This window comes from Vidua macroura, chromosome 13 (assembly GCF_024509145.1).
Source record: "Vidua macroura isolate BioBank_ID:100142 chromosome 13, ASM2450914v1, whole genome shotgun sequence".
In the NCBI taxonomy this organism is placed as follows: Eukaryota; Metazoa; Chordata; class Aves; order Passeriformes; family Viduidae; genus Vidua; species Vidua macroura.
The window spans coordinates 2,916,565-2,929,937 of NC_071583.1; the positions used below are offsets into that span (position 1 = coordinate 2,916,565).

Here is a 13,373-nt window from a genome sequence, read left to right on the forward strand (position 1 = left end):
TAAAGGTTGTTTTAGATGTGTTTCAAGAAGCAGAAAGTGGCAGGCACTTGAGAATAAACTCAGATGTCTCAGCTCTTCCCGTCAGCTCTGAGGGGACACCAGGCACAGCTGAGAGATTGAGAAAGCAGGGTTTGTTAAGAGATGGAAGAAAAAGAAAAAAATTCACAACAGCAACAACAAAACCCACAAGACATCTGGGCTAAGACTGGAATTTAGAAATCCTGCCTTTGTAGACAAAAATCCTGACCTTACAGGATGTGCAATAACCAAGGCACTGAGTTCACAACTGCAAAGAGACCAAGAGAAGGTGGGGGGACAGACAAAACCAAAAAACACCAACTCAGTCTTGTGGGGACATGTCACAGACATCTCCCCAAAGTGCTCTGACACCACCACAGCTCCCAAAGCCTGCCCTGCACACCCTGAACCAGACAATATCTCACATCTGCCCCTTTCTGGTGCCACCAGTCACCAACCAGCCGTGAGACCCCCAAACCAGCTCAGGAATTCCAGACCTTCCTGCGTTAGCCTCTGTGCTTCTCCTCCTCCTCCTCACTGCTCTGGATGGCTTTGGGACCTCTCTTGTCCCCTCATGCTCCTCCTGGGTTGATGCCACCTCCTTCCCTCCACGATTTCCAGAGCAGCTTCCCCAAGGAGCCCTGACAGTTCCAGGGAGTTTAATCTGAAATGCTCTGCAGATGCACTGAGTGGCCATTTAAGCAGTGACTCATCTTTTCTGGGAGCCTTTTAAGGAGCTGGCCTGGCACATTTTCAAGGCACATTTCTTAATCCCGAGTTTTGCAATTTGCAGGGCGATACATCCCAGAGCTGGGAATATGGATCAGATGGCAGCAGAACCACTTTTATAGGGGAAAAGCGTTCAGCACCAGATTTTCCTGTATGTGGCACTTGCAAAGGGTGATCCTAAAATATCTGAGTTTGTCCTTCTGCCCTATCTCAATTAACTCCTCTTTTAAAGGGAGTCAGCTGAACTTGGCCAAGAAAGACATGAATTCTATCTTCTGTTATAGCTGAGCAAATTATATTTCAAATATTTTTTAAAATTAATTCCTTAACTCTGCTGATTTCTGTCTCTGACTCTCAGAGTTATCTGAAACTTTTCCAAATATTTTTGTTTATTTGTTTGTTTGCTTTGGGGGTTGTTTTGCAATTATCAGCATCCTATTCCCTACACCTGCCTTCATTTTTTGGGGGTTCTGTTAAGATCAGTTTGTCAATAAATTTTATGCAGCCAAATTACTGAAAGTACTGTGAAACTCTGAGTAATTATTGTGTAAACAATTAACACTCAAGTAAGATCACTTCCAAGAAGTCCATCCTAGGCTATGAAGGCCTCTCACACAATTTCTCTTAGATCATCATGAAATATTTCTACATCTTCATTTTTCCACCCTCAACCTCCAACTTACAGAGAGGACCAGGTTCTTTCCATGAGGATCTCAGGATTCACCAGAAGATCCTGCACCAATTTATGATGTACAGCACCTTTTTTATCAATTACATTTCCAAACAGTACATTATTTTTGATTGTTCTGAGTTTTCTAGCAGAAGTCAGTGTGCACCTGCCTTTGCTACGTCACCAAGCCGCTGCTTCTCTGCAACTTCCTGGTGAGATGAAAGCCTGGAAGCTCTTTTATCCATCTTTTCAATGGATTGCAGATGGGTGAAAGTGGCAGGCTTGGAGACAAAAAAAAACCAACCCAACTGAGTCAGAGAAATCTGACGATTCATGCAAACCCAAGGGAAGAGGAATGAAAGGGATTTGCTCCCACATCTTGCTGTAAAACAAGTAAATAATGTCCAGTAATTTGGACAACTCAGCAGGGAACTGCACAACCTCCTCCACAGAAACAGTCACAAATTAACAATCTCAAAACACTAATTAAGCTAATGCCTTATGTTACACTTCTCAATGAAATGAGGTATGATGGAAGTCTGGAGAGATGAATACCAAAAAAGATTCCTAAAGGAACTCCCAGTAGTGGAGCAGGGACGTGCAGCAGCTTGGTCCCTGAGGATCAGGGTGCCAGCCTGTGCTCTGATGTCAGAGCTCCTACCTGAGCACGTGGAACACAAGATTTATTCTTTCTACATATAAATACACATCTGTGATCTGTAAAGGACACTTAACTCACTGAGAGGCGCAGAATCAGTGATATTAATTAGATATTTTCACATTAGAAATCTCTGTTCTTGGCAGTTCTACCACTCTACAGCAAAATGCTCCCTTGCCCTTTCACACACACAGGAAAAACCCAATTCCTTTAACACACTGATCCTCTCCTGATGTATTTCTCCCCAGAATGGTGGCACACACTCCTTTGCTGCCTTGTGGCACAATCATCCTCCATCAGCAGCATCCAGAGCTTGGTTCTTGCCTCCTGGGGGATCCAGAGGAGGATCTGCTCTCCCTCAGACACAGCTCTCAACTCCAGCTCACCTTTCTGCCAGTGAGAGAATGACTTTGAACAGAACCAGTGCCACGAGAAACCCAAGCTCAGGTTAATCCTAACATCAGTGAGAGAAGGCAACCTTCTCTCACTGATCCTTAATAGCTCCTGCAAGAAGGGAAAATAAAGTTTCAGGGCTGGCCAGTGCCATCAATGCTCAGGGAGTCCAAAGGCTTCATGATGGGAGCTCCAAACAAATCTGTCAAAAGCATCAGCAGCCCTGAGGGAGACAAACGTCCCTGTTCCAGCCCCTTGGCTGGAGAAATCCTTTAATGAGTGGCATCAAGAGCTGCTCTTCGTTGCAAAGCAAGTAACAAACAGAAAGTTTTGCCAGTGCTTTCTGAATGTGGTTGTTCTGGTGTTCCACCAGTGCATTGGCAAGGCTAAAATGCAGAAAGATTTGGTAAAGCACTCCTTCCCAAAATGCTGGTTTTAAAAGTAAAAATGCCTCTGTCAGCATCTTCAGGGTGAAATGATCATTTACTCGGTTCCAGGCTGGGCTTTCAGAGTTTTACTGAAAATGCTGAATTATCCAATCTCTGCCCCAGCAGCACTCAGCTCTGGGGACTGACCCATCCTCACCCAGCCCTGGGGACAGGACAGCAGCACCCAGAGGTGTTGGGACACCCCAAAAACATCCTTTTCACTGAAGTCACCAACATTCTTGAAGATAAAAACTCAAATATAAACCCTTCAGAGAGATGAAAATCCTGTGTGATGAGCAGGGGGTTTGGCAAAAAGTGCACACCTTGACTAGGGGGATAAAGGTTATAATGTTGAAATGGACTGGATTAATGAGAATTGTGGGGTTCTTTTTTTTTTTTTTTCCTTTGGCAAAGGGGAAAAAAAGGAAATGCTCTTTTCTGGGACAGCTTGTTGAGGAAATGAGGCCCTTGCACTTGTGCAGCCTGTCCCAGCTATCCAAACTCCTCCACCACTGGCAAACAGGGGAGCTGCAAAAGAAAGAAACTCCAGCCAGTGTTTCCACTGAGAAAAAAGACATTTTGCAAATTCTGTTTGAGAGCAGCTGACTGGCAAATCTCAGAGCATTTGCTGGCAGCTCAGGCAGGCTGTGCAGAACACGGGCTGTGAGTAACCCTGGAGTATCTCCTGCCTGCTGGGGAAGGCAGAACTGGCACCAGCTCTGCCCCGTGCAGGGACTGGGGATGTCAGGCAGTAGGAAACCAAGACAGCCTTTTAGGTTCACAGGTTACAGAATACCTTGTTTTGTCAGAAAGGCTCCATTTTTAATTACGTGGAGAGAATTGCTTTCCCTGTTATTTTGTGCTCTAGGGTTATTATTAACGTTTTAACATAAATCTGCATTGTAGAACTGTAAACCCGAGTTGGTTAATGAAAACAACCACCCTGTAGGGGCACAGCAGCTCAACAGATGATCAAAAAGCCTTTTTTGCATCATTAATCTGCAGGATTTCATGAAAGAATTAAGAAAAATAAGCATTTCTCAAACACAGGCATGAAGCATCCTTGAAAATATCAATCCCTCCCCCAAAACCAGTCTGCCCAGAACCACTCCGTGGCAACAAAGATCCCCTCAAACCCGAAATGAAATCATTAAGCAGCAAGAACTCGGTGGAGAGCTCTCCTTGCCCGGTGGAAGAGGTTTCACAGCCCTCGTGTCTCGTTCATTAATTCCCAAATGAGGGATGCTGGGTGCAGACAGTGTCCCTTTGTCTCCTGGCTGAGTCCCTCGTTAGTGGTGTCCCCTCAGCCCTGTCCCCATTGTGGGGTGGTGACAGAGACCTCGTGGGCAGCTCCAGCCAACACCAGAAAGAGCCCTGCTCCTTCCTCAGCAGCCTCTTCCCCATCCTGGAGGCCTCCCCCCTTCCAGCAGCCCCTGTCCCACAGCTCCAGCCCTCAGCCCATGCAGGGATCCACCCAGGATTCCTCTGGGAACCAGCAGATTCCAGGGAATCTGGGAAAGCTGTGGCTGTTAAATCTGGGACAGCCATAACGGGACCCAAGTCCTTGAATTTAACGAGGCAGCAGCACTTCAGGCTGCCTCTTCCTAAATGTGCATATGGAAATAATTCCCTTGTAATGAACTCCTGTGGCAACTGGCTTTGCCCTTCCTGCTAATGAAAATAAATTCCATCCAAACCATTCCAGGCACCGAATAGTCCCTGCCCTGTCCTTACCCTTAGCCTTGTGCAGGGACAGAGGAACAGCTGCACTGAGGGGAAAAGGTGCATCAGAGCCCTGAGCAATACCTCACTGCCCTGCTTTGCCATGCTCACACACATCCAACGATTTTGTTCTAGGCAGGATTAAAAAATGCTAAGCTTGGCATGGAAGTGTTAAGAAGAAATTGATTTTTTTTTTCAAATGGAGTAGTGAGGAAATATGTAAAGTGAGAATTCTCCAAGAGATGGAAATCCTATTTCCAGGCAGCCACGGGAGATGGTACAGCCAAATAAACAGATTAAAACCCAAGGGCTGTCGGTACAACTGAACGACGATCCATCTTGGAGCTGCTCAGGAATAACTTCTGCTGCAGCAATTTATGATGTGGCCTGACAGGAAGGGTTTGGAGGGAACATGTCATTAGCTCAGCAGCATTTAAAGAAAACCCCCAAGTCATTTGTCACGTCTCTGTCAGGCCAGTCTTGGTGAGGTGCTCCGTAAGGAGACAGCAGCTTTTAGAAACAGGAGCTGCAGTGACTTCCAATCCTCCTGCTGCTGCCAGGTGTTGATTTGGGCAGGCAGGGGACAATCCTGGGGGTCTCCTCAGCCCACACTGTGGCACAGAAAGCAGGGATCCATCCCGGGCATCCCTAAGGAGCTCCCAGCAATCACAATTTGTGTGAGCATCTCCTTGTCACCACCCCGAGCACTTGGCACAGGCAGGAGAGATGGGCACAGAGGGGCAGGGCTGGTGCTGCCAGAGCTGGCACGTCCCCAGGGCAGGCAGGGAATGGCCACTGCATCATCCCTGTGCAGGGACTGGGGATGCCAGGCAGTGGGAAACCACACAGCCTTTTAGGTTCACAGGTTACAGAATACCTGGTTTTGTCAGAAAAGCTCCATTTGTAATTACCTGGAGAGAATTGCTTTCCCTGTTATTTTATGTGAAATAGTCAAAGAGAGAAAAGTCAGATAAACTTTCCCAAGCCTTGTTCTGGGGGAGCTTAAGAAAACTCTGAGAAATAATTAAAATAATCTTTACAACTAGTGTTTTAAACTTTAAGATGTTTACAAGAAAAGTGTTGTTCCTAATTAACCAATGGTGTGAGGGGTGTTGATTAAGGAGCAAACAGGTCCAGCTCTGTCAGAACTGTCTATAAGAGAGTGTGTGGTATCTAATAAACTGATATATTTTACTTTCTGAGAACCTAAGATGCTTTATGTCACTTTATTCATGCATCCTTAACACAAGAGTGACAATTTTGTGCTCTGGGGTTATTATGAACTTTTATCTCTTATTATTGACTCTACACCTGTGCCACCTCTGCCCCAGCTGGAGATGCATGGCTGGGATGTCCTTTCCTGGAGAAAGCTCAGCTCAGGGAATCCCTCCCAGATCAGGAATCCCACGCAGAAACTGCCCAGATGTGAAGTTCTAATCATCTCAACCCAACCTTTCTTTTTTTTAAATCAGGATAATTACCCTATCACAGCAGGAAATTAGATTCTGAGTACATTTTGAATAGACAAACAGAATATGTTTGTCACAGCAAGGTCCATTCAATAACTTGTGAATTTACACTGACAATAAACACACTCCAAGATTATTTTTTGCCTGTCCACTTCCAAACTGAGGGCCCTCACCAGCACACCTGCACAGGTTTTTGGCTTGGCCCTATATTTTCATTAGTCATACACAGTGTGAGGGATTCACCAGGACAACACTTATGGTGAAAAACAAAATTAATATAATTTAAGAAAAAGTATTTTTAAAACTATAATAAAAATAATTATTTTATATATACATATAATTTAATTAAAATATATATTTAATAAAAATATTCCCTACTTATTTTGGGAATAATCAAGGGCAAGCTTTAAATATGGGGTTTTTTTTCAGACAGGCAGTGGGAACAAAGGTTGGAAAGGATAAAACCCAAGCGTGAATCAGCAAGGAGAGGCTGCTGCCAGACACAAGTGGTGTTTGGGGAAATATTACCAGATGTTAACCACAGGACACAGGAGGTAATTATCCATGTGAGATTCAGAAAACATGACCTGGAAAGGAGGAGCTTTGCTCACTCCATGAAGAGAGGGCTGGAGAAGGGACGTGGCAGCAATATCCCAACACATGACAAGCTTTAATTAAGAAGGCTCCAATCAGTTGTGCTTTGGGAACGCCACCAGTGGCTGCCTTAATCCACTGAGAGGGAAATTGAGGACAGGTAGTATGGAAAGCTATCTGAGCTTTACAGTGAATCATTTTCATACATTATCTCCAAGAAAGCTGCTGTGACCCATTGCTGGGAGCTTCTACAGTGACCTTGACACGACCACCTCTGCTGGAGGCAGGGGGTGCCCTGGGCTCCAGAGGGCTCAGCTGGCTGACCCCTTAAAATTTGTGTCAGATTTGCATTCTACCCCTTACTTTTTAGTGTCAAAACCCAATAAATAATGTTTTATAGAAACGTTATTATCTCCTCTGGAAGAAAACCATTTAATTTGGCACAACTAACCGCTGCAGCACCAGCCTTGTAATATTTTCCTTTTCAAATTCATATTGGATACCTTCAAGCCAACTTTCTTCCAAATATGGAACACAGGTTGTCCATACATGAGAATTCCCAAAGCATCTCTCCCTAAAGGCAGCTTTTTATCCCAGTGCTCCCAGTTTTATCTTTTCCAAACAAACACAGTGACATAAAACCAAAATAGGAAAAGCTCCCTTGTTCCACTTCCCACCCTCCTGTGCACATTGGGCTTTTAACATGATCTGCTCCAGATTTTCCTCAGGGAAAAGCCTTCAGGAGGAAAAGGGTGGCATGCAATAAACTTCCTTCACTGTGATGTTTGTTTTACATATTCTTACTCACTTTTCCTTAATTTTCCATACATTTGGTGGTTCCCTATAGCATTTTGCAGTAAAGCAAAATTTCAGCATCAAAGCAGAATTTTATACTTCAATTTAGTGAAGTAACAGATGAGCTTTTCTGATGCTGAACCTAACTTTGTATTTTTATGTGATTTTATTAACTCGTTTATATAAAACTGGATTACACTCTATTACCAATCTATTTTCTCTGTGTCTACAAGTAGCTGGTAATAAAGCAGATAAATCTGAAATAATTGGAATAACAAAAGTACTATTGTGCACAATTATAGCTTGTAGCACCCAAAATCAGACATCATTAGTAACAAATGACAATATTATATAAAAGAAATACCATCTGAAAACTGATTTTACACGGCATATTAAAGACTTGATGGCTCAGGAGATGGGTAATAGAATAAAAAGCCTTTTATCTCAAGGTCATCAATTCAAATCCAAGTCAGACTGATAGCGACTGAAAGCCATTTGATGAGAGTGCTAATGAGCCCAGCCTCGTTACTGGAAATTTAAGAACACCTCAGCATTTAGCTCCTTGTGCTGCCCTGAGAGCAGAAGCCAGGGAGGTTTGGAGGAGCAGATCCAGCCCAGCAGGCAGAGCTCTGCTTCCCTCCTTATCCACTGCCAGCCCCGGGCTGCAGGAGCCTGCTCGGCTCCAAAATTCAGAATTCACTGCTCAGTCTTTCTTGTGGGAAGGCTGAAATAAAGGATTGTACTTCCAGCACCCCGAGTGACCATTTCAAATGTGCAGAGGCACAGCACTGCTCTGAGCTGTAACAGTTCCAGGTATTAATGCATCACTTTTATTTGATATCTCACTATTTTCCCAGCGTGGATCAAATGATGTGCCAAAGCAAACCAGTGCAGGGAGAGAAAAGAATCCCTGTGGAAACTCCAGCAACTGCTCAGCTGCTCTGACACCAGCCAGCAAACAAAGCAGAGCACATATTGCATGGCTTGACAAGCAAACTCTAAGTATTCTCAGATAAAACCCCTGGAATAATTTCCTTTGTTCTGGTTTAATACCAGCACAACTCATTGCTGGCTCTGGTATTAACATGATGCAAAGCACAGATAAGAAGCCCATTGATGTTGTCCTTTTTATGCTCAATGAGATTTTTATTAAAAATACCCTTCCAATAAAAGCAACAAAACTAGAGATGCATTTTCAATTATTTTCAAATTAAAAAAAGAAAAAAGCATCCCAAAAGGAATTCGCTTTCATGTCTTTCATAGGCAAAGCTCAGTGTTAAATCAACACCTACAAATACCTGTTTGCAGGTGTAACTGAGGACACAGTGTGACATAATCATTATAAATTGAGCAACCTGGGCTGGTGGAAAATGTCAATGAGATGATCTTTGAGGTCCCTTCAAACCCAAACCGCTCCATGATTCTGTAGGAACAGGGCAAGTGTTCCCCATAATCTCTGGAATCCACAGATTCCTTTTTGAATCTCCCCAGTCCCTTCCAGCCTCAATTATTTCAAGATTCTAAAAATTAACCACCTCATGGCTCAGTAAACTCCATCTTCAGCAGTGCCTGGGTTTAGAGGAGCAGGTTTGGGTTTCAGGAGTGAATAATGGATTAATTTTAAAGGTACCCAGGTGCCTAAAGATGCATTTTACAACCAGCTTTGGCTTACCATGTCTGGATAATCAATTCCCTTAATTCAATTTTCCCTCGGTGTAATAACCATGAGAAAATCAGCCCTCACCCAGGGGAGACTGCAGAAATCCCCAAACTCTCACTTCTCTGCTGTCTAGAGATGCTTCAGCACCTACAGTTCCTCAGCTAAACCCCCATGGATGCCTCTTACTTCAGTGCTGAATCTGGTAACTAATTCCTAAATCCTGAAGATCCCACATTTATAACAGTGGGAACAAAACCTTCAGATTTATGGAAGGTCCCCAGATGGAATCCCAGGCTGGTTTGGGTTGGAAGAACCTCAAAGCCCAACTCATTCCACCCTTGCCATGGGCAGGGACACCTCTCACTGTCCCAGGCTGCTCCCAGCCCTGTCCAGCCTGGCCTTGGGCACTGCCAGGGATCCAGGGGCAGCCCCAGCTGCTCTGGGCACCTGTGCCAGGGCTGCCCACCCTCCCAGGGAAGAGTTTCTTCCTAATATTTGATCTAAACCTACTCTCTGTCAGTTCCCTATAAATTCTGTATCCCACATCAGCCCAAGGTGTTCACCTCTTGTGCAGCTGTGCAGCCTCCAGCACTGAATTGCCAATTTTTTTTCCCCTTCCAAGAGCTCAGGATTTCCCAGTTCTGATGACCTGAGGTTAAAACCAGAGCTTCCTCCCCAGCTTGCAGCACCACATGGCCCCACTTACTGCACGTCTATCCAGCAAACTAACTGTCAAAAATTCAGAAATATGGGTTTGAGTGGATTTTGGAGTGTGGAAAAATCCCAAATCCATCAGTTAAGGCCATTAGCTCATGTGACACACCTCGCTGAAGTCAATTTTCAAGGATAAGCGTGTGACAAGCTGACTGGAGGAATTCTCCTTTAATGCATTATTAATTCATTTATTATTACAGTTATTATAATCTTTATGCAGGGCACTGAAGTTTAATTTGTTCTCTATGAGCTAATCTTTTTAATGAGCCCTTTCTTCTCCTCAGGATGGGAGCTTTCTCAGCCACTTATGTAGCTTTTAAGCAAGTAGAAAATGACAGGACCATGTACCGTCCTCATAAACACAGCTTCACATATCATGCCCTGAATTTTAAATGAAAATTAATGATTACCAACTTTCCCACTGCCAAATATCTTTTAAAAGGTTTCAGATTTTAAAAGGTTTCAGAAAGGAAAAGATTCACCAATAATGCTCTAAATATAGGGAGTTCATCACACAATGAAATCTTAATTACAATTCCTCTCTCTGACAAAGAGGAGAAATGTATTTAAATAAAAAGCCCCTGTGTGAGTAAATGCAGTTATTTGTGGGGCAGCACAGATTAATCCACTCTGGAGCCCCATCTGAATGGCTCTGGGTTCATTCTCTGGTCAGGCAGGGCAAGGAGGTCACGGGGCTGATCCCTGCCCTGAGAAACGGGCTCAGTCAGAGAGGAAACGGCACAAAAACACAGAAGTGGGTGCTTTGAGTTGGGATGCAAAGGGAAGAAATGCTCCAATTCCAAACATCCACACTGCAGGCACAGCTCTAAAGGCTGCAGCACTTTAGGACTTCCTTGATACTCAAAAACCGTGTGGATGTGGCACTTGGGGACATGGGACAGGGGTGAGTGGTGGCCTCGGCAGTGCTGCAGCAGTCAGTCGGATTTGATGGCCCTAAAGGTCTTTTCCAACCTCAAAGATTCTGTGATTCCATTCAGGAGGATGCTCAAGGCTGCACTTGGAATGCTGTACCTGCATTTCCAGTGTCCCTCCCTGGAAATGGAACAGCTCAGCCCATGGGACACCCTCCCAGAGAGGAGGTTTGGGGGATGAAAGGCAGGAGAAGGTTCTGGAGGTGAGCAAGAAGAAACAACACAGATTGGCCCTTAAGAAAACAGAATAAATACTTCAGGAGAAGGTTTGGGGGATAAAAGGCAGGAGAAGGTTCTGGAGGTGAGCAAGAAGAAACAACAAAGACTGTCCCCTAAGAAAAACAGAGTAAATCTTTTTTCTTTTTCATTCATACCCAAAAACCAGCCAGCTTTCCATGGTGGCCTTTCTGGCTGGATGGGCTTGAAAGAAGGAAAGTTTATCAGCTACCTCACAAACACACAAGGAAGTCAGCTTTTCAGATCAGAGCTGCTCCCACACTGAGATAAATGAAAATAGAACCAGATTTTATGGAGATCTGGACTTACACAGCAGCTGGATCCCACTGTCTGCCTGATTAGCTGGGGTTAATCAGAAATTAGTAAATTATTTTCTACTTGGAACAATTGCTGGCTGTAATGGAAATAAATCCATTTATCAGTGGGTATAAGAAAAGAATTTTGAAAAAAAACCCTGAAACATTTTACTCAGACAAACTACATTTTGTCAATAACTTTATCATTCTGATTTTTACAGACCACCAAAGTTCACAAAATTAAATTCAGCAGCAGATACAATAAGAAACCTGCTCTCTACAGTAGTCAAGGCCAGTGAGCAGATCACAAAATCCTAAAAATGGCAGCTTAAAAGGAAGTTATGGTGTAAATAATTCCCATTATAGGCAAAGCTTGAAGCTGTTAGTAAAAGTCCATGGGAAATGCACATATTGGTAGCCAAGACTCCCTTTTCAGCAGCCACAAACAAAAAGAAAACAGAATTACGGGACGGTTGTTTTTGGTTTTGTTTGTTTTTTGTTTTTGTTTTTGTTTTGTTTTGTTTTTTGTTTTCTGAATAGGATTTAAAAATAGTTAAATAAATAGACAGAACCCCCTTGCCAGTGTGATTATTTCCTCCAGGCACATCTCCCTGCAGGAAGGGCCCATGGGCACTGAAATCCCGTGGAAAAAAACTGTCCTGGAGAAGTCCAAGCCATAAATATCTCCAGGGCTCCAAAGCCTTTTTTCCCTGCTGAACGGTTGTTGGCAGTGCCACCATGAAGCCCCTGCTCTTCCGCTATTTCTCTTCTACTTTTAGGAAACCCAAGGAAATCCCTCCAGCCCCTCCCTGCCCTGACGGCCACCAGCAGCTGCTGGAGAGCAGAATGGGACACTGACCTTGAAATAATCAGGGTAGAATGGTCACAGCACCTTTTTCTACAGAACTGAGGGGGTTTTATAAATGTAAAATCACCATTTCCTCACCAATTAGTTGCTACAACAGGATAAAGCCTGGCTTAGGGCTCAGCTCCACACACAATAACAAATGAATGTTTGCTTGAGCTGCAAAAAGAGAAGACAAACAAGCTCCATCTGACCTCGGAGCTGTCAGGCTCTGCAAGCATGTCCACACCCTCCAGGGAATTAAAATCACAGGGAAGCATTCCAGAACCTACCTACCTGCACAAACACACACACACACGTTTGTGCTTTTACAGAGAGCTTTTTCCAGCCAGAAATGGTATCAAACAGATCTAAAATGGTTACAATGACTTTAACTGTGATGATTCAGATAGAGAGGCAAATCAAATTGGCATCCAAAACAGAAATATTTAATTGAAAAGAAAAAATATGCATTTCTAACCAGTACATGGGGCTGTTTCCTCATCAGTGCATGGTCAGGCTGTAGTTTTACATCTGAATCCTTCTCCCCACTTTACTGCATCTAGAAAGAAAAACAGAATGGTGAATTGTGTAATGGCATGTCATATGCTGAATTTATCTAAAACCAGCACCTTTATCAGTACAATTCCTTTGCTTTATTTTTTTTCCCTGTGTGCTGAGTTTCTGTCTGATCTCATTCTCCTTGCCTTCATTTACCTGAAAAAGGGGAGGTTTTTCCATATTTGAATAACAGAAGCAACATACCCCATGGAATAGAGGGAAAAATGGGCTGAAGTGAGAAGATCTGATTTTTATTCTAAACCTGGTTTGTGGCTTTGGGACGAGGCACTTTTCTGCACATTTCCTCTCTCTTCCTTTGCCTTTCTTGTCTGCTTACATTACAAGCTCTCTGAAGTCTGTTAGGTGTTTATACAGCACCAAACAGATAAGATTCAGCTTTCCTCAAAATCACAAGATAACACAAACCCAGAAACAATAAATCTTATCAATCACCACCTACATTATTGCTCTCCTAACATGAGACACGTTTCAAAGTGATTTTCAATAGTTACTTTCCTTTAAAGGAAAAGAAATAAAAAGGGCTCGTGGAAGAAAAGTGCATCCAAGAGGAAACAGATCCCTTAAGTGTTTTGTTTTGTTTTTTTTTTTCCCAAAACATTCCACCTGTTTTAAACACATTGACCAAGAGCTGC

General features: G+C 43.6%; 1 protein-coding gene across 1 annotated transcript in view; it reads right to left on the reverse strand.

Annotated features, from left to right (window-relative positions):
* CHL1 (cell adhesion molecule L1 like) overlaps nt 1-12,698 on the reverse strand; it is a 98,032-nt gene extending 85,334 nt beyond the window's left edge. Inside the window, exon 1 of the mRNA XM_053989270.1 lies at nt 12,641-12,698. The gene's annotated coding sequence lies outside the window, so the exon portion shown is untranslated. The remainder of the gene's footprint in view (nt 1-12,640) is intronic.
* Nucleotides 12,699-13,373: the final 675 nt, after the last annotated feature.